Here is a 17753-nt window from a genome sequence, read left to right as displayed (position 1 = left end):
GTCAATAAAACATCAGTCTTTATTTATAGACATATATGCTTTCATTCTTCTTCTCCTGCTTGTTACTTCCACCTCTTCAGACTGTAAAAGGTTTCATCACTTTTGAACTGAACCTTGACCTAAGGAGATTTGAACTCAGGCCTTCACAACACTTATAAGCCAGGCACTCTACCTCTTGAGCCACAACTCCAGCTGTTTTCACTCTGGTTATTATGGAGATAGTGTCTTGTTTTTTGCCCAGATTGGCCAGGATCATGATACTCCTATTTTTTGCTTCTTGTAGTAGCTGGGATGATAGGCAACACTATCCCTAGCTATTGGTCGAAATGGGGTCTCTCAAAGCCTGTCCTCCAATCTTAGATCTTGCTGATCTCAGCCTCCAAGTACCAAGGATTATGCGCATGAGTCACCAGAGCCTGGCTCAAATATCACATCTTTTGTGAAGCCCTCACCACTACTCTCAGGTGGAAACAACCTTCATAGCATCTATAAGCATAATTACATATTTGTCTCCTTTACTATATTCAGACTGCTCACTGGAGTGATTTATAAACATTATCTTATCCAATTCTTACAAATACTTCTATAATGTATAAAACTGTCATTTTTATTTTACCAATAACTAAATCTGAGGCTCAAGTGCAATTAAGTAAGCTGGCCCCAGACACATAGCTGGTAAATAGTAGATGGGGTCTCATTCCAAATCCTATAGTCTTGGATCCCCTGATTCTAGCTTAGTGCCTGGAAAACAGATGTTCAGTGATTATGAAAAAAACACGACTGAATGTCAGTGTGTAGACACGTCTATCAACAAGCTCTGTATTCACAGTTTTTGCTCACACTGTCCCTTTGGTCTAGTGGGTTTGCCCCTTAAACTCTGGCAGCTGAAAAACTCACTCATCATGGCCTGACTAAAGTGTTTTTTTTTTTCCACAAGGCCTTTCAACATTCTCTGTCAAAGTTAAATTATTTTACTCCAGGTTTCCCTATTACTCTTGTTTGCACCTCTATTATAGCACACATTGTGGTCAGTCTTGTTTTATGATCATTATAGTCTGTCTTGGCCATTGCTATGGTCTGAATGTTTGTGTGCCATCCTCCCATTGCCCTGTCATCCTACAAATTCACAAGTTGAAACCTAATCGCCAATGTGATGGTACTAGGATGTGGGACCTTTGGGAATGATTAGGTCATGAGGGTAGGGCCTTATAAGGGCGAGGAAGTCAGAGTTCTCCCCTTTCACCATCTGGGTTTATAGTAAGAAGATGATCATATCCAGAAGAGGGCCCCCACCAGACAGTGAAGGTGCTGATGTCTTGATTTTGGACTTCCCAGTCTCCAGAACTAGGAGAAATAAATTTCTGTTATTTATAAGTTACCTAGTTTATGGTACTTTGTTATAGCAGTACAAACGGACTAATACAGCTGTTCCCATCTCTAACCCTAACCTGAATTTCTACAATTTACTATTGTAAATTGATTCCTTACTGGAGTCACTCTTACTATCATCAATTCTTTATATCCTATATCAAGGTATGTTATAAATTATCCACGACAATTTCATTCCCCCATCATATTCTGCATGATTCTAGAGTTTTTCACATGACCAGTTGATGTTAACAGTACACACCAGTAAAAATGAAGGGCAGGCCAGCTTCATCAACATGTAGCTAGTCACACAGGGTCCATGGTATTTAAGATTCTGTGATTGTCATCTTAAGAGTGCTTAATTTATTGTGAATTTATACTTTGTAGATAGTCTAATGGGACAAAGTACCTAAGATTGTGGGCATCTTCCTTTAGATTCCTAGTTTCTATTGGTTCATGGCTGCTCTTTCCTTATTCTGGTACTCAGGTTTCACCTGGCACCCCCATCTACTGAATGCTGCTGTCCTTCATCCTAGAAGGAGTCACAGCACTAGTTCAGGAAAGGTCAGGGTCAGGAGTACACATGTTGCCAGTATCATGTACATCTGGCAGATTTCTGGAGGCCATGTCCTAGCAAGGGCAAACCTCTTACTTATCCCAATTTATCTTGATGTTCTTAATGTTTGAGCAAGGAGTCTTGCATATGCTCTATGTACTAGCCTCACAAATTATGTAGATGGTCCTGGGCCAAGGAAAATAGACTTGGGAAACAAATTCCTTAAAATAAAAATAGCGTTTTCCTTTACTTCTTTTTTGTTTTAAATTATTCCCGTAGTTATTTCCCTTCCATTTTAATACAGGTAATTAAGAAATATTGCATCGCTCATAGCTGAATTGAATTTGAGAAAAGGCAGGGCAGTTAGAAGCTTCTCCATGGAGAGGATGGGTGTGAATTTTCTAAGCCACTAGAGCAAATCTATTCTTTTTGAAGAGGCATCTGTATGTCTCTATAAAAGATCTCTTATTTACAAACTCATTTCTACAACTTCAAGTAGCCTCTTTATTACACTAATAAAACCTAAACCTATTTGTGTTGACTTTTAGAAGAAAAAGTCACTAAGAGCCATCGTATCATTGCTTCTTTTATCAGCATCAAGGAACCTCCAACAAAGTCCTGTCACAGACGGCTCACACTGTTTTTTCGACTAGTCCCCCATGTGTAATAGTCTGACTCAATTTTTGACACTGATGTAAAAGGGAAAGCAATTTCAGTGATGTTCGAAGCAACCTCAGCTTCCAAACAGGCAGATAGACTACCTGTCAAATTGGAGGGCAACCAAAAATTTGTTTCTGTTCCCTATTTAATAGTCTGATCATGTGAAAAGATGGGAAAAAAAAGTTGAAGACAACACTGATGGTCATAATAAAAGGTGCATACCAACAAGGCGCTTTGCCTATTCCTCCCATGGATAGCAGTGCGTAGAAAACAGGTGCATAGTCAGCCAAAAGAGGAGTACATTCTAGAAACACAGTGATTAAGCCTTTAAGAGTTCAAGGGGAGAAGTGGCTGGAAGACGTGATATTCTAGATTCACTCTATAAAATTCCAAATGGTAAATTTAACATGACCAGAAAAATGAATTATCATTCACATCTTCCTGAACATACTGGTAAGACTTACTTTTGTCATCGTCCATGAAACACAGTAATCTCTAAGTCCCTGCAAGCCAATGATGCAGTGTCACAAGCACCAATATAACTAGTATTAAATTAACTGTTTAGGGAACTACAGAAACTAACAAAAACCTATTTTATTTCAATACAGATGTCAAAGAGTCACCACCTTTATGAGCAATAACAGGATTTCTACCTTTTTGTTAGGGTAGGAGATATGAAATTAGTCAGAGTGGTACATTTGACAATGAAGGACAAGCATGTTTCTAGACTTGAACAAGAAAAGGAAATAATTCCTGGGCACTAAAACAATCTTCATATACACTGATTGGACAATAAGTGAATGGGTAAGGTCATCTTCTTATCCCATATTCTAAATCTTCATTATTAAATCACTGTTCCTCAGGAGCCCAACAATTTTGCAATGTTGAAATGAAATGTCCAAAAGTACACCTTTTTAAATTAACACATTAAAATTTTAGCACAGTTTTTGATTCACAGAAAAGTTGAGTGGAAAATATGGTTCCTATATACCCTTTCTTTCCACCTCCCAGAGACATCCCCCAGACTATGAACATTCTGTATCACAGAGGTACATTTGTTACAAATGATGAACCTTCAGGTACATTATCACCACCTACAGGTCATATAGTTTACATATGATGTACTTCACATAGGTTTTAACAACTGTATAATGACATGGATCCAACACTGTAGTATCACTTAAGATACTTACAACTGCCCTAAAAATCCCCTCTGTTTACTCTATTCATCCCTTCCCACCCACCTAACACCTGGACAGCAGAGTTGCCTTTTCCAGCCTGTCACAGGGTTAAGAGTCATCCAGTGTGTAGCTTTTTCAGGTTGGTCTCTTTTACTTACTAGTATGCATGTAAGGTTCTTCTTTGTCTTTTCATGGCTTGACAGCTCATTTCTTTTTAACACTGAATATTTTACTGTCTGGATGTGTTACAGTTTATCCATTCACTTATAGGACATCTTAGTTGCTTCCAAGATTTGGTAATTATGACGAAAGCTGCTATAAATCTCAATGTGCAGGTTTTATGTGGGCATGGATTTTCAACTCATTTGAGTAAATTCCAAGGAGCATGATTACTGAATTTCATAAAAAGAGCATCCTTAGTTTAGTAAGGAACTGCCAAATTTTCTTCCAAAGTGAATTATTTTTGCATTTCCACCAGCAATGAATGAAAGACCTGTTGCTCCACATCCTCCCCTATATTGGGGACCATAGTGTGTATAACATGCCTTGCATAACACCTTACATATGTTTGGTGTTTAACATTTATTTATGTACTGAATAAAACTAATAGTTCAAGTGTTGTATATGCAGTATATATTATTCTGTTATTCTTGTGTATTTTCCTAGATAGCCTTAGGCTATTCTGAGTCTGTAGTGCATATTTCAGCTTCCCTACTTATATTTGTTGCGTTGTAGCAATTTCTATTGAACTACAATGCATATTCACTTTCCTGATTTACTGAAGTTACATGGACTCTCATTCTGGCTTTCAAAGTGCTAGCAAAACTAGCTTTTCAGGTTTATTTGTTATCTTAGTAAACATTTTACCTTCTTTGACCCAACAAATAAAACAGAACCTTCCTTCTTTAGCATTATACTTTCCTCTGCTTTCATATAAGAATATTTTAAAATCCCGTAAGCAGAGCATTCAGAGTTGTTGAAGTTTATTCTTAGTGATGACAGAAGTAACAATACAACAAGCTCTTATTGTCATACAATAACCTACAATAGCCTATAAAAACCCAAGGCACTTGTTTTCTCTGACAATTGAAAATCTTCAAACTACAGTTCCATTGGGCTGAGGCCCTGGCTGCCAAATTCAAGTCTTTTTGGTATTATATCTTTTTTCATAATTTCATCCCCTAAAAGACCTGCATTTCCTCCTGTAGAACCATACTTTTCCTTTGCTCCAATGCTTGATTTATAAACATTGTTCCTTTTTAAACACTGTTCTATCTTCTCAAGCTTTTCCTTAATAAATTCTCTCCAATTTCTAGACCTAACTGACATAATCCTTTCCAGGATTTCCTTAAACTGAGAGAAGTCAGAACTCTTTCTACTACCAGTCAATCTGTTATGGTGAGGAAAGTCTTCCCATTGAGAACACTAGCACTTTGACTCCTGTCTTCTCCCCTCTACTCATGCAGAGGGGTCTTGATGTTTGCAAACATGGTCCATCTTATGCTTCATCTCACTTTTTGGTCTCTCTCTCCACTTCAGCAAATCACTCCTCTACCTAAGAGAACTTCCATATTTCAGCTGTCTTGCTCTCACTTTTCTTGCAATGGCTTTTTTCTACCTGCCATACAAAACAGTTTAAGCTTCTCCCACCTTAACAGAGAAGTGAAAAGATAGCATGTTTTAAAACTTCAACTTCTTAAGTCCTCAAAGGACCTTAACTCACCTCTCAAAGCCTCAGTTTAATGAGCTTATACCTTTCTGCTGACATCTGACAGCCATCTGCCTTCACTTCCCAATGTGGTAAATGAAGATGTACAGCCAGCCTCACGCCCAGAGTGTAACTGGTCTGTCCTCCACCTCTGCTTTCCCAGTTCAAGCATTTGTTAAGCTTCTGTCACATCTCTGGGTAACTTTCCACTGCCACTTATAGTATGGCAGACATAACTAAATATTTTAATGTGTACTTTCTACTTTTTATGGAAGAAGTACAGATTATATGAAGAATGCATGAATAATGAATATACTACTTAATTACTTTGATTCTCCATGAAATCTTATTCAGGCTCTTAGAAAAAGGGAACAAATTGCTATGTACTATCCTCTTATGCCTGAAAAGAAATTCTGAAACACTGATAATAGATTTTATAATACTCTTTACTTTTTACTTGACTTTTCTGTGTTCTGTTGGCTCTGGATAATCCCCCAGTTTCACTGTTGACCAGGTGAATTGTGTCTCTATTTTTTTCCTAATTGATCAGAGTTTGGGGTTAGTGCTTATGATTCTGGTTGAAACGACCCTAAAAAAAACCAATTTCCTTGGTAGAATACTAGATTGAAGATGTACAGAGGAGACAGAGAACAACTGTTGGAGAAACAGAATTAACTTTCTACCCTCTTAAGACCTCACAGTAAGGATTAAATATCAACATACAAGGTTTTGGCAGACTCTTGAGCAGTATTCAAACCACAGTAGTCACTTTCAGTATGGACTCCAGATTCCACTTTAGGAGTAAGGCTAAAGTACCTATGGATAATAAACTGTTATAGAATCAGCCTAACAAAGCTTAAAACAAACTTCCAGAAACATCAATTATTAAGTTAACTGAATGCCAGAAAAATAACTCAGTTCTTATTAAGGAATGATATAAAATTCAAAATATTGACAATGTGACATTCAAAATGTCCAGCATCCAATTAAAACTTACTAACTATGAAAGAAGTGGGGAAAGAAGTAACTCAATAGAAATTAATCCAGAAATGATAGACATGGGGGAATTAGCAGGGAGAAACTTTAAAACAGCCATCATAAGTTGGATGTGGTGGTTTACTTGAGTGGTTAAGGAAGGAATGGAAGTTCAAGACCAGCCTGCGCATACCACTCTTGGGGATATACCCAAAAGACTGTAACACAGGTTACTCCAGAGGCACCTGCACACCCATGTTTATTGTGACACTATTCACAATAACCAAGTTATGGAAACAGCCAAGATGTCCCATCACTGACGAATGGATTAAGAAAATGTGGTATGTATACACAATGGAATTCTATGCAGCCATGAAGAAGAACGAAATGTTATCATTTGCCAGTAAATGGATGGAATTGGAGAACATCACTCTGAGTGAGGTTAGCCTGGCCCAAAAGACCAAAAATCATATGTTCTCCCTCATATGCGGACATTAGATCAAGGGCAAACACAACAAGGGGACTGGACTTTGAGCACATGATAAAAGCGAGAGCACACAAGGGAGGGGTTGAGGATAGGTAAGACACCTAAAAAATTAGCTAGCATTTGTTGCCCTCAATGCAGAGAAATTAAAACCAGATACCTTAAAAGCAACTGAGGCCAATAGGAAAAGGGGACCAGGAACTATAGAAAAGGTTACATTAAAAAGAATTAACCTAGAAGGTAACACACATGCACAGGAAATTAATGTGAGTCAACTCCCTGTATAGCTATCCTTATCTCAACCAGCAAAAACACTTGTTCCTTCCTATTATTGCTTATATTCTCTCTTCAACAAAATTAGAGAAAGGGCAAAATAGCTTCTGCTGGGTATTGAGGGGGTGGGGGGGGAGAGGGAGGGGGTGGAGTGGGTGTTAAGGGAGGGGGTGGAGGCAGGGGGGAGAAATGACCCAAGCCTTGTATGCACATATGAATAATAAAACAATAAAAAAAAAAGACCAGCCTGCGCTGTAACAAGACCCTATCGCAAAAAAAAATTGGCTCTCACAAATATGTTTAAGGCTATAAAAGAAAACATGGGGACATGACCAAAGCAGTACAGTGCTTACCTAGTAAATGAGAGACCCTGGGTTCAAACGTCGTACTGTCCAAAGGAAAATGTGCTCATAACATGAGAACTAACAGTGATGGAAAAGAACCAAAACAAACAAACAAACAAACAAAAAACCCCAAACTAAACTAAAACTCTTCTAAACTTGAAAAACATACAGTATCTGAAATGGAAAATGTCACTGAGTATTTTAATAGCAGATTAGACATCACAAAGGAAAAGATCAGTATACCTAAAGGCAGCAACTACCCATACAAAAAAGAGAAGGGAAATGGCTGAAAAAACTTAATGTAGCTCTGGAGAGCTGCAGGATTATATCAAGAAGTCTACCATTTGTGTAATTGGAATTGTAGAAGGAAACAGCAACAGAAAAAATATTTGAAGAGTTGCCAAATTTTTTCAACTTTGATGAAAAATGTATTTCTAAGAAGGTCAATGCACTCTCCAAAAGGTAAACATAAATAACACTATTCCAATACATTTCACAATCAAGTTGCTGAAAAACCCACCTCCAATATTAAGGACATAATCAAGGATATAGCCAGAATTAAAAATCAGATACAATACACACTGAGAAATATAGGTAAGAATTATCCCTAGCTTCTCACCAGTGATAATATTTTTTAAAAAAAGAGGACAAAAGACAATGTAACTACAGCTTTATAGAGCTTAAAGAAAAAGTTAAAGTGGAATCATGTCCCCCACAAATATTAAAAATTGAAGATGAAATGAGGAATTTTCAAGACAAACAAAAGCTGAGAATTTGTGGTGAGTACACCTGCATCATTGAGTGTTATGGAAAAGCTCTTTGGATTGATGGAGACTTATTCCAAAGATGAAGTTTTACATTTAAAAAGCATACATTATGATTGTCTTGTCAAAATCATTTTGAGTAGAGGGGAAGAGGCTAAGGGAGAATGATGGTGGGAATGAATCTTACCAAGGTACTATAAACATATATGAAAATGTTATAATGAAGCCCTCTGTATGACAAATATATGCTAATAAAAATGCTCAAAAAATAGGATATGGTTTAAGACAAAAATAAGAATAGAATGTCAAGTTTATATGACATGGAAAAATAAAATTACAGTAATAATAAGGAAGGGATAAAAAGGAAACTGGAGTGAATATTTAAGTTTATACATTATACACAAAGTAGTGCAATGTTATAAGTAGACAGTGGTAAGTTAAAAGTGCATATTCTAAATTCTAGATAAATCACTAAAATAGTAAAAGCAAAAAGGTACAGCTATAATTCAGTGGAGAAGCTAAACACCACCAAGTGACTCAGCTAACTGAAAAGATGATGGGAAAAGTTGGGGAAGAAAGAACCACTGGCACAAATAGAAAACAACAAGATGGCAAATTCAAGCCCAACCATAGCACTAAATAAATAAGAATGGGCTAAATACAGCAATCAAAGGCAAGGATTTTCAGACTGGGTAGAAAAGTAATACCTGACTACCTGTGATTGATATGCAATACACTTTACATAAAAAGATATTGATAGGTATAAAGCAAAAGAATGGAAGATACCTATCATGAAAACAAATCATTAAAGTTTAAAAACTTGAGTGGCTGGGTAGTATCAGACTTCAGGACAAGGAAAATTACCAAGATAAATAAGGTCCTCTCACAAATGTTGAAAGGATCAATTTATAAAGAAAATGTAACAAAACAGTCCTAACATATATGTACTTACTAAGAAAGCTTCAGAAATTCATGAATAACAGTCAGAACTAAGAGGAGAAATACATTCATAAATAGAGGTGTAACTAATATTTCTTTTTCATTAGCTAATTTGAAATGGAAAGGGAAAATCCACCAGTGTCCAGCCAATAATAATTAATGGGAAATCAGTAACAAAAGCATTTAAAAGTTATCAAGATGTTTATAAGTTAAGCAACAGATTTAAGTAATGCATTGATCAAAGAAGAAATAACAAGAGAAGCTAAAGAAACACTGTGAATTTAATGATAATGAGTTCTTAACATAATAAACTATAGGATTTCAAATAAGTGCTTATAGTTTAAATGCTTATATTAAATGCTTGTGTTATAAAAGAAAAAGAGCTCAAATTAATCTCAGCTTCTTCTATAAAAAGGAAGGAAAATTAAATCCAAAGGAAGAATGAATGGAACAGTAAAAAATCAGTAACAATGAACAAACATTGGAAAGAAGTAGTGAAAACACAAACTGGTTCTTTGAAAAAATTAATAAAATTGGAAAACCCTAGCAAGAAAAACAGAAAACAAAAATCAATATTAAAATGAAAAATGTGACCTATTATTAATTATATATAAAGGAAAAGGATAAAAAGAGATGTTATAAATGATTTAATGCTAACTTCAACAAAATAAATGAAATGGACAAATGTCTTGAAAGACACAATTTAAGTCCTTTCCATAAAGACACTTCTAGCCAATCGCTAGTGAATTTCAGCAATGGTCCGAGGACTAATGTGACTCGCAAATGTTTTGAGCAAATGGGGTGGAGGGAAGCATCACCTGGATACCAAATCTAGATAAACTGTGAGAAAATAAAACAAAGATTTTTATCCATAATGCCCCAAACTTTAAACCAAAGGACCCCTCAACAGTTCAGCAAAGAAAAAACTGTTATACATTTATAAAATGGGATACTATTCATCAGTAAAAGAAAATTCTCATATAACAACATGGGTGACTCTCAAAAGTATTGTTTAAGCAAAATAGTATTGGATATAAATGAGCACACTGTGATCTATCATGTATAATTCTTATAAAAAGTCATAACTAATATATGTGATAGAAATCACAGTAGTGTCTTCTGAAATAGAAGGTATATGTGTGTGGAAGGTGGTGGTGGTGTTTGCCAGTGTATATGAGAAATTTTTCAGGACATAGAAATGTTCTTGAGGAGCTACTGGCTTCTGGGCTCCACTGCACTTCTCCAGCTGTAGCCTTTCCTTTCTCTCTAATAAATCCCACTTCATAGTTAAAAAGAAAAGAAATGTTCTTGATTGGGACAATGTTCACATCAATGCATACGTTTGGCAAAGTTTATCAAATTGTACACTTAAAATATGGCATTGTGTTTTATAAACTGCACCTCAATAAGGTGAGATTTTAAAACTATATGTTTCTACTTTATCAAGGTTACTTCATCTAGAAGAACATGGGGAGGGAGATGAAGTACAATGAGAAGTCATGCACATAGTCTGGGATCTGCCATGATAAAAGTACACAGTAAATTCTCAATAAATATATACTTTATAATCTATTGTTCCAGATGCAGGAGTTTTTCTGCTAAAGTATTCTATTGCTTATTTGTGTTCCAATAACTGAGTTACTAATTCAATGATTTCTCCACAGTAATGGGGCAATACATAAAGAAGTGGCTACCATACATAATTCCCAGTACATGGACTCATTACGGCATAGGCAACCTGATATTCCTATTTGTTAAGTACTTCTCTGAAATAACTCATATTACATTAAAACTGTGAACCTAGCTCAGTGTGGTGGGATACACTTGTAATCCCAGCTATTTGTGAAACTGAGGCAGGAAGATCACTTGAGTTGAGGAATTCAAGGCAAACCTGCAGAACATAGTGAGACCCTGTTTCAAACAAACAAAACCCCTAAATAAAGTATTAGCCAAAAGTTGATTTCTCTTTCACTTTTTTAATAGTTAGAAGGGAGGTCAACCATGTTGCAGGAGCAACAACTATAAAGATTGTGCTCTAATTAAGCAAAATTTACAACAACATTAATCAGGTACTTGTTTAATGAGATACATAATTGCTCGTTCTCCATGATAATTACACATTAGGTAAGCTATTCACATGAATGTCTCTTATTATTATAGTAGACCCTTAGGTTCACAGATTTAATATTGCTGGTTTCAAGCATTCATGAATGCTTGAATAAAAGGTTTATGACAGGCAGTAATTTATAATTTTGTTGAGGCACAAATTAGAATCAAGACCTGGGAGGTTTTTGTGATGGGACTAATCATTTAGCTAGTTAATGAGCATAGGGACCACTCTATCCATTTGTCTTATTTTCAATTCTTATATATAATTTTTATAAAGACAGGATAATTCAGAAATATATCTAAGAAGTCTGTGACGTATCCTCTTTGAATGCCAAGAGAGTTGCAGTATTATTAAATAACATTTTCATTTTAAATTTGAATTTTTCCTTTTTATTTTTTCAATCATTCTTGGTTCCCTAGTGTTGGCAATCAATTATGATCACTGCAGATTGCCATGACACTAGATCTTATCCTCTAAGATTTATTTATTTGCTAACAGGTCTACTTTCCCATTGTCTTTCAGGCTAAGATTCATTTCTACGTGCCGCCTGTATATTCTAGGCACCCTAAAAGAGTGGCAGGGGAGCTTCTCTCAAGCCTCACAGAGTAGATGCTTGAAAAATCCTTTCTGAGGTGCTAAGTGACACAGAGGATCTGTTCTAACTCCCACTTTTAGTCAGGGGTCCCCACAGATGCAAGATTGTTGGGAGACCTATGCCAGTTAGAGTGGAAACTTTGAGTTTTGAATCATTACCTTCAAAGAACAGGAAAGAGGTTTGAAAAGGGAGCAAATACCATTAAAAAGGTTCTAGGTCCTTGGCATTCGGTAGTTTTGTAAAAATTGACTAGAGGAGAGGGTCTAGCATTAAAGAAAGGGCAAAACAGAATATAATGCCATAACAGTTAAGACAGACCTCATTTGGTTCAGCTCAGGTAAGAGTACATTCATAATTGGTAAGGACTGATGCAAGATTCTTACTTACTCTTTGCCCTTTTCATTAGCCAATACTTATTTCTAAATTTTCTCTTTTTTATTGTCCATTTATTCATATGTGTATATTGTTTGGACCATGTCCCCCCATCGCCCTTCCCCGAACCCCCTTGCTTCCAGGCAGAACCTATTCTGCCCTCTTCTCCAATTTTGTTGGAGAGAAGACATAAGTGATAATAAGAAAGATGTAGCATTTTTGCTAGCTTGAGATAAAGATAGCCATACAGAGAGATTCCTAACATTGCTTCCATGCACATGTGTATTACAATCCAAATTGGTTCATCTCTGCCAGACCTCTTTCACTACTTCCTGGTCACCTTCCCATAGTAGCCTCTGTCAGTTTACTTTATTAGCTCCTCTGCAGTGGGCACATCAAAACACTTTCAAGTTTTAGGTTTCCTTCCCTTTCCCTATTCCTCCTGTACGTGTTCTCCTCTTAGTGTGTGACCCATGTCCAATAATATTACTGCAGTTCTTTTAGGTCTATAATCTGCATATTAGGGAGAACATGTGATTTTTAGCCTTCTGAGCCTGGCTAACTTCACTTAAGATGATGTTCTCCAGTTCCATCCATTTACTTGCGAATGACAAAATTTCATTCTTCTTTGTGGCTGAGTAAAATCCCATGTGTAATATCATATTTTCTTAATCCATTCATTGGTAGTGGGGCATCTTCACTGTTTTCATAAGTTGGCTATTGTGAATAGAGCTGCAATAAACATATTGCAGCTGCACATAGGTGTGCAGATGCCTTTGGAGTAACCTGAGTCGCGTTCTCTTGGGTATATCCCTAGGAGTGGTATTTCTAGATCATATGGCAGATCTATTTTTAGTTTTTAAAGAAGCCTCCATATTGTTTTCTAAAGTAGTTGTACTAGCTTACATTCCCACCAGCAGTGTATGAGGGTTCCTTTTTCCCTCATCCTTGGTATTTCTGATAATGGCTATTCTAACAGGAGTGAGGTGGAATCTTAGTGTGATTTGCATTTCCTTTATGGCCAGGGATGGTGAGCATTTTTTCATGTTTTTTGGCAATTTGGGCTTCTTCCTTTGAAAAAGTTCTGTTTCGTTCAGTTGCCTACTTCTTTATTGTTTCATTGATTTTGGGGGAGTTTAGTTTTTTGAGCTCCCTGTATATTCTGATTATCAGTCCTTTGATGTATAGCCAGCAAACATTTTCTCCCATTCTGTGGGTAGTCTCTCTAGTTTAGAGACCATTTATTTTGTTGTGCAGAAGCCTTTTAATTTCATGTAGCCTCATTTGTCCATCCTTTCTCTTAGTTGCTGGGCTGATGGAGTTCTATTGAGGAAGTCCTTGCCTATACCTATTGCTTCCAGAGTATTCCCTGCTTTTTCCTGTAGTAATTTCAGAGTTTCAGGTCTGATATTAAGGTCCTTGATCCATTTTGAGTTGATACTAGACATGGATCTAGTTTCAGTTTTCTATTATATGATTTCAGGCTGCACATACCCCAGAGATTTAACCTGTCAATATGACTGCATAGCACAGGTCTTGTTCAAGATATTTCAGATGTGCTCATATTCTTATACTATATCCTGAATGCAGTATCATCATTATTCCCATATTACAGATGAAGGAAGCTAAGGCTTTGAATGAACAAGCAATGTTTGCATGCTCATGGGGCTAAGATTCAAATTCGTGTTTATGTAATTCCAAAGCTATCCCTTAAGTTATGATAGAAAACTGTATCTTAAGTATATCTAGTCTCTAATTTGACTGCAGAAGGGACTGACAAGCAGGAAGACAATGAGCACGTGAAAGGGGAGGTGACATAAGACTGAGAGGAAAGACTGATACTGCTCAGTACTGGCCAGCTTTGCCACCTGCTCTGCTTTATTTTCATCTGGTCAAACAGAAGCTATAGACTTCGTACCTTCACCTCCTGTTTGGGCTACAGTTTCAATGAAAGGAAAATAAATGCAGGGATTTACTTAACAGTCATGAGATTCTCAAGTTTTTCATCTGCCCCAGCCCAGGGTTGAACACATAGTGGTTATTTGCTCTATAATAAAACTTTTAAAAATTAGCCGGGAATTTTCTCTCTTTCTTTGGATTGTTTGCTTACACCCCACAGAGATATTGCTAGTACCTTAAAATGCAGTGTCCGGTCCCCTAAGGTATAACATTAAAGATTATAATGAGGCAGTTAAAGAAGTAACTCCGTGGCAAACTTTTCGAATATAGTTTTAAACCATGAGGCTTATCAGAAAGAAGAATAGTAGACATTTTATCCCACAGGGTAACAATGGATTTTCCTCAAGTTACCATAGAATTATGACAGTTTAGTTGTTGAAAATGCTGCCTTATCCAAAAGGAAGGTAGCAGTGTTCCTTCTTATCAGTGGCAAATAAACTCATTACTTTTACTGAGTAGATAGTCTAGATTTTAATTTTTCAAAGTGAAGTTTGGTATGACATATTTTAATAAAATTTCTTGTCTAGTTTATAGTCTCACTTAATCCTTACATTAAAATACACAAGATAGTGATACTTCACTTAAATTGTAATATGTATGCAAAGCAAAGTATCTAATTAAACCAGACAGATGATAAAAGTGATGGAAGATCATTTACAGGTAAACTAGACACCCGCATCCAATTATAAGATGTCCACATTCATAAATCTTATCCATTTTCAGACTAAGTCACAAGTGAAATGGTTATGCATTCCTATGTACTATGTTCCATAACATAAAAGTACCACACATTTTAACATGAGAATGACACACCATTGTCATGCTGGTTATCTTTGCTCTTCAACTCCATGTCTTAATTCTGTACCTGATCATCTTGTCACACTACTTTATCTCCAAATTTTCCCACACCCAAACCTTCAATTTAGAAGTTTCCTTGTTAATGAAATTTTATTCACACATCCAAATACCCTTAAAGATGTTTATTGCCTTTTTGATTTTAGGCAGCCTTATACCCAAAGCTACTAAGTGCAGGAGTATTATCAATCACACAACAACATTCTACCTTATGAAAGGACATGTTCTTGAACAAAATATGCCCCAAACTCACTGATGGTTTAGATGTAATGCTAAAACTTTAAATGCTAAAATAAGAATCAAAATTGAATTATTCTCTAGCTATCATTAATATAGGCCTTCCCAAACCTCAAACTTCATCCAGCATCTAGTTCCCTCTTATTTTCCAGTATTCTAGATCTATTCTTATAATAAATATCAATTAGAGAAAAACTGTATTTGCTTTAAAAGGTGAGCATATTAGATAAATGTGTGCTTCCTTGAAAACACAAGTCTATTTCATATAGTAGTTCTGCTTTTTTAGAAATTTAATTTTCATGCCTTTTTGAAATAATGTTGAGCAATTTCAAAGCAAACTGCTGACCCTTAACTTCTAAAACTGGAAAAAGATACTCTGTTAAGAAAGTCTACATGTCCGGGTGCTGGTGGCTCACGCCTATAATCCTAGCTACTCAGGAGGCAGCGATCAGGAGGATCGAGATGTGAAGCCAGTCAGAGAAAATAGTTCCACCAGACTCTTTCAGGAGAAACCCTTCACCAAAAAGGGCTGGTGGAGTGATTAAAGGTATAGGCCCTGAGTTCAAGCCCCAGTACCACAAAAAAAAAAAAAAAGAAAAGAAAGTCTACATAGCTAATAATTTATGCCATTCTTAAAGAAAAATTTATAAAACTGTACAGGGCCTACTAAATTCTTCACTACTGAACACATTTAGGAACCTGAAACAAAAGGCAACAGGCTAAATGCAGAACACCACACTTCCGTTATATTCCTTACTGCTGCAAGGTGAGATGATGGTACAGGAATCATTTCTTTTATCAATTATTTATTTTTCCTATTGATGGTATAATAAAAAGATAGAAAATGAAATATAGCAAGGCCTCTCTCTGTTTGTTTTATGGTTACAATTCTATAAATTAAGTTCTCCTTTGAACTTATTTAGTTAATAATTACTTGAATCTTTCTTGGGATCTTAAATTTAATTGAATGGCATTTTTCTGGAAGGAAAAAAAGAGAATATAGATTTCATGAACAAATAAAAGTGAACAGTCTATTCTGACTCGTGGTTTCAGTCCATGGTTGCTTGGCCCCATCACTTTGGGCTTGTGTCAAGGCACTGCACAATGGTAGGGGCATGTGGCAGAAGAAGCTGCTCACCACATTTGCAGTCAGGAAGCATAAGAGGAAGGGGTTGGGGTCCCACTAGCCCCTTTTCATGGCCCACACCCCAATGACCTAATTTCATTTCATTTTGGCTCCATCTCCTAAAAGATCCATCTCCCAACAGCAACACAGACTGATGAGTGAGCTTATAGCAGATGAGCCTTGGGGAGACATTTCAGATCCAAACTGTAGCAGAAGGTAAGACGGAAAGAGAAACATTCACAAAGAAAAAATATTAACCTTCAGGGACACCAAACAGAAAATCCATAGAAGGCATTTCTCTTTGGATTAGAAAAGTAAATGTACTCCTACTTTTACACTGCCCTGCACAGAGGCACTTAAGTGACTAGCACAAAGGTACCTTTAGCTGGAAGCCAGCCCACGAGGTTAGCTTAAGCAGGAGGCTTGAAGGTTCACAGCACCAATGGTTTCAGCAGAAAAGTGATATGAAAGGAGGGGAATTCTCCCTGAGCAAATGTTGGCTGGCAAATAAAAAGAGTCAAGGATTTTTCTTATTGTCAGTTAGCCCACTAGTGTTGTATTTAATTGTGACATGACTACACTGTCATATTAAATGCTGCTTTCATGAGGCAAGAAAAGCTGCCAACCAACAGTAAACAACAGTAAGAGTAACCTTTTTTCCCTCTATGCACAAATAATTTATATGGCCAGAGTTTGAGAATTTTCCTATTGGCCCGTACTACAGGCTAACAACTACAAATAACAGGTCATTTACTTAGTTTGAGACCAGTAAATATACTTAAGTAAACTTTAAAAAACATCAAGTCACAAATACTTAAGGAGATATTCACTTAGTTTTTTTTATGTGTTGCTGGGGATTAAACCCAGGGCTTCACACCATGCATGCACTACTGCTTGAGCACACTCCCAGACCTTTTGTTTATATTTTCTTTTTGAAATAGGGTCAAGCTAACTGTTGCTCAAACTGGCCTTGAACTTGTGATCCTCCTGCCTCTGCCTCCCTAGCAGCTGGGATTATAGGCATGGGTCACCATGCATTACTCCCTGCATAAGCTGGAGTGGCCCTAGCCTGTAGTGACCCAGACTAGAATTGGTCACAGCCATGGAAGCCTCTATGGGAGGGGTTAACTACAAGTGTTATTGTGTTTATTTAGGATATCTGGCTTGAAATCTGATGGGAAGTTTGATTCTGCTGCCCATGAGAAGTGGGCTTTAGAAAGCTGAATAGACTAGAAATACTGACTTCT

The 17753-nt window shown here is 36.6% G+C and overlaps 1 protein-coding gene across 1 annotated transcript in view; it reads right to left on the bottom strand.

Moving 5' to 3' along the window:
• Positions 1 to 17753, bottom strand: part of Nectin3 (nectin cell adhesion molecule 3) — a 121480-nt gene that overhangs the window by 9344 nt on the left and 94383 nt on the right. The gene's annotated exons all lie outside the window — the stretch shown is intronic.

The sequence above is a fragment of the Castor canadensis genome, chromosome 5 (genome assembly GCF_047511655.1).
Source record: "Castor canadensis chromosome 5, mCasCan1.hap1v2, whole genome shotgun sequence".
Lineage (NCBI taxonomy): Eukaryota > Metazoa > Chordata > Mammalia > Rodentia > Castoridae > Castor > Castor canadensis.
The sequence above is the reverse complement of the archived record's forward strand: the minus strand, read 5'-3'. Positions and strand labels throughout refer to the sequence as shown.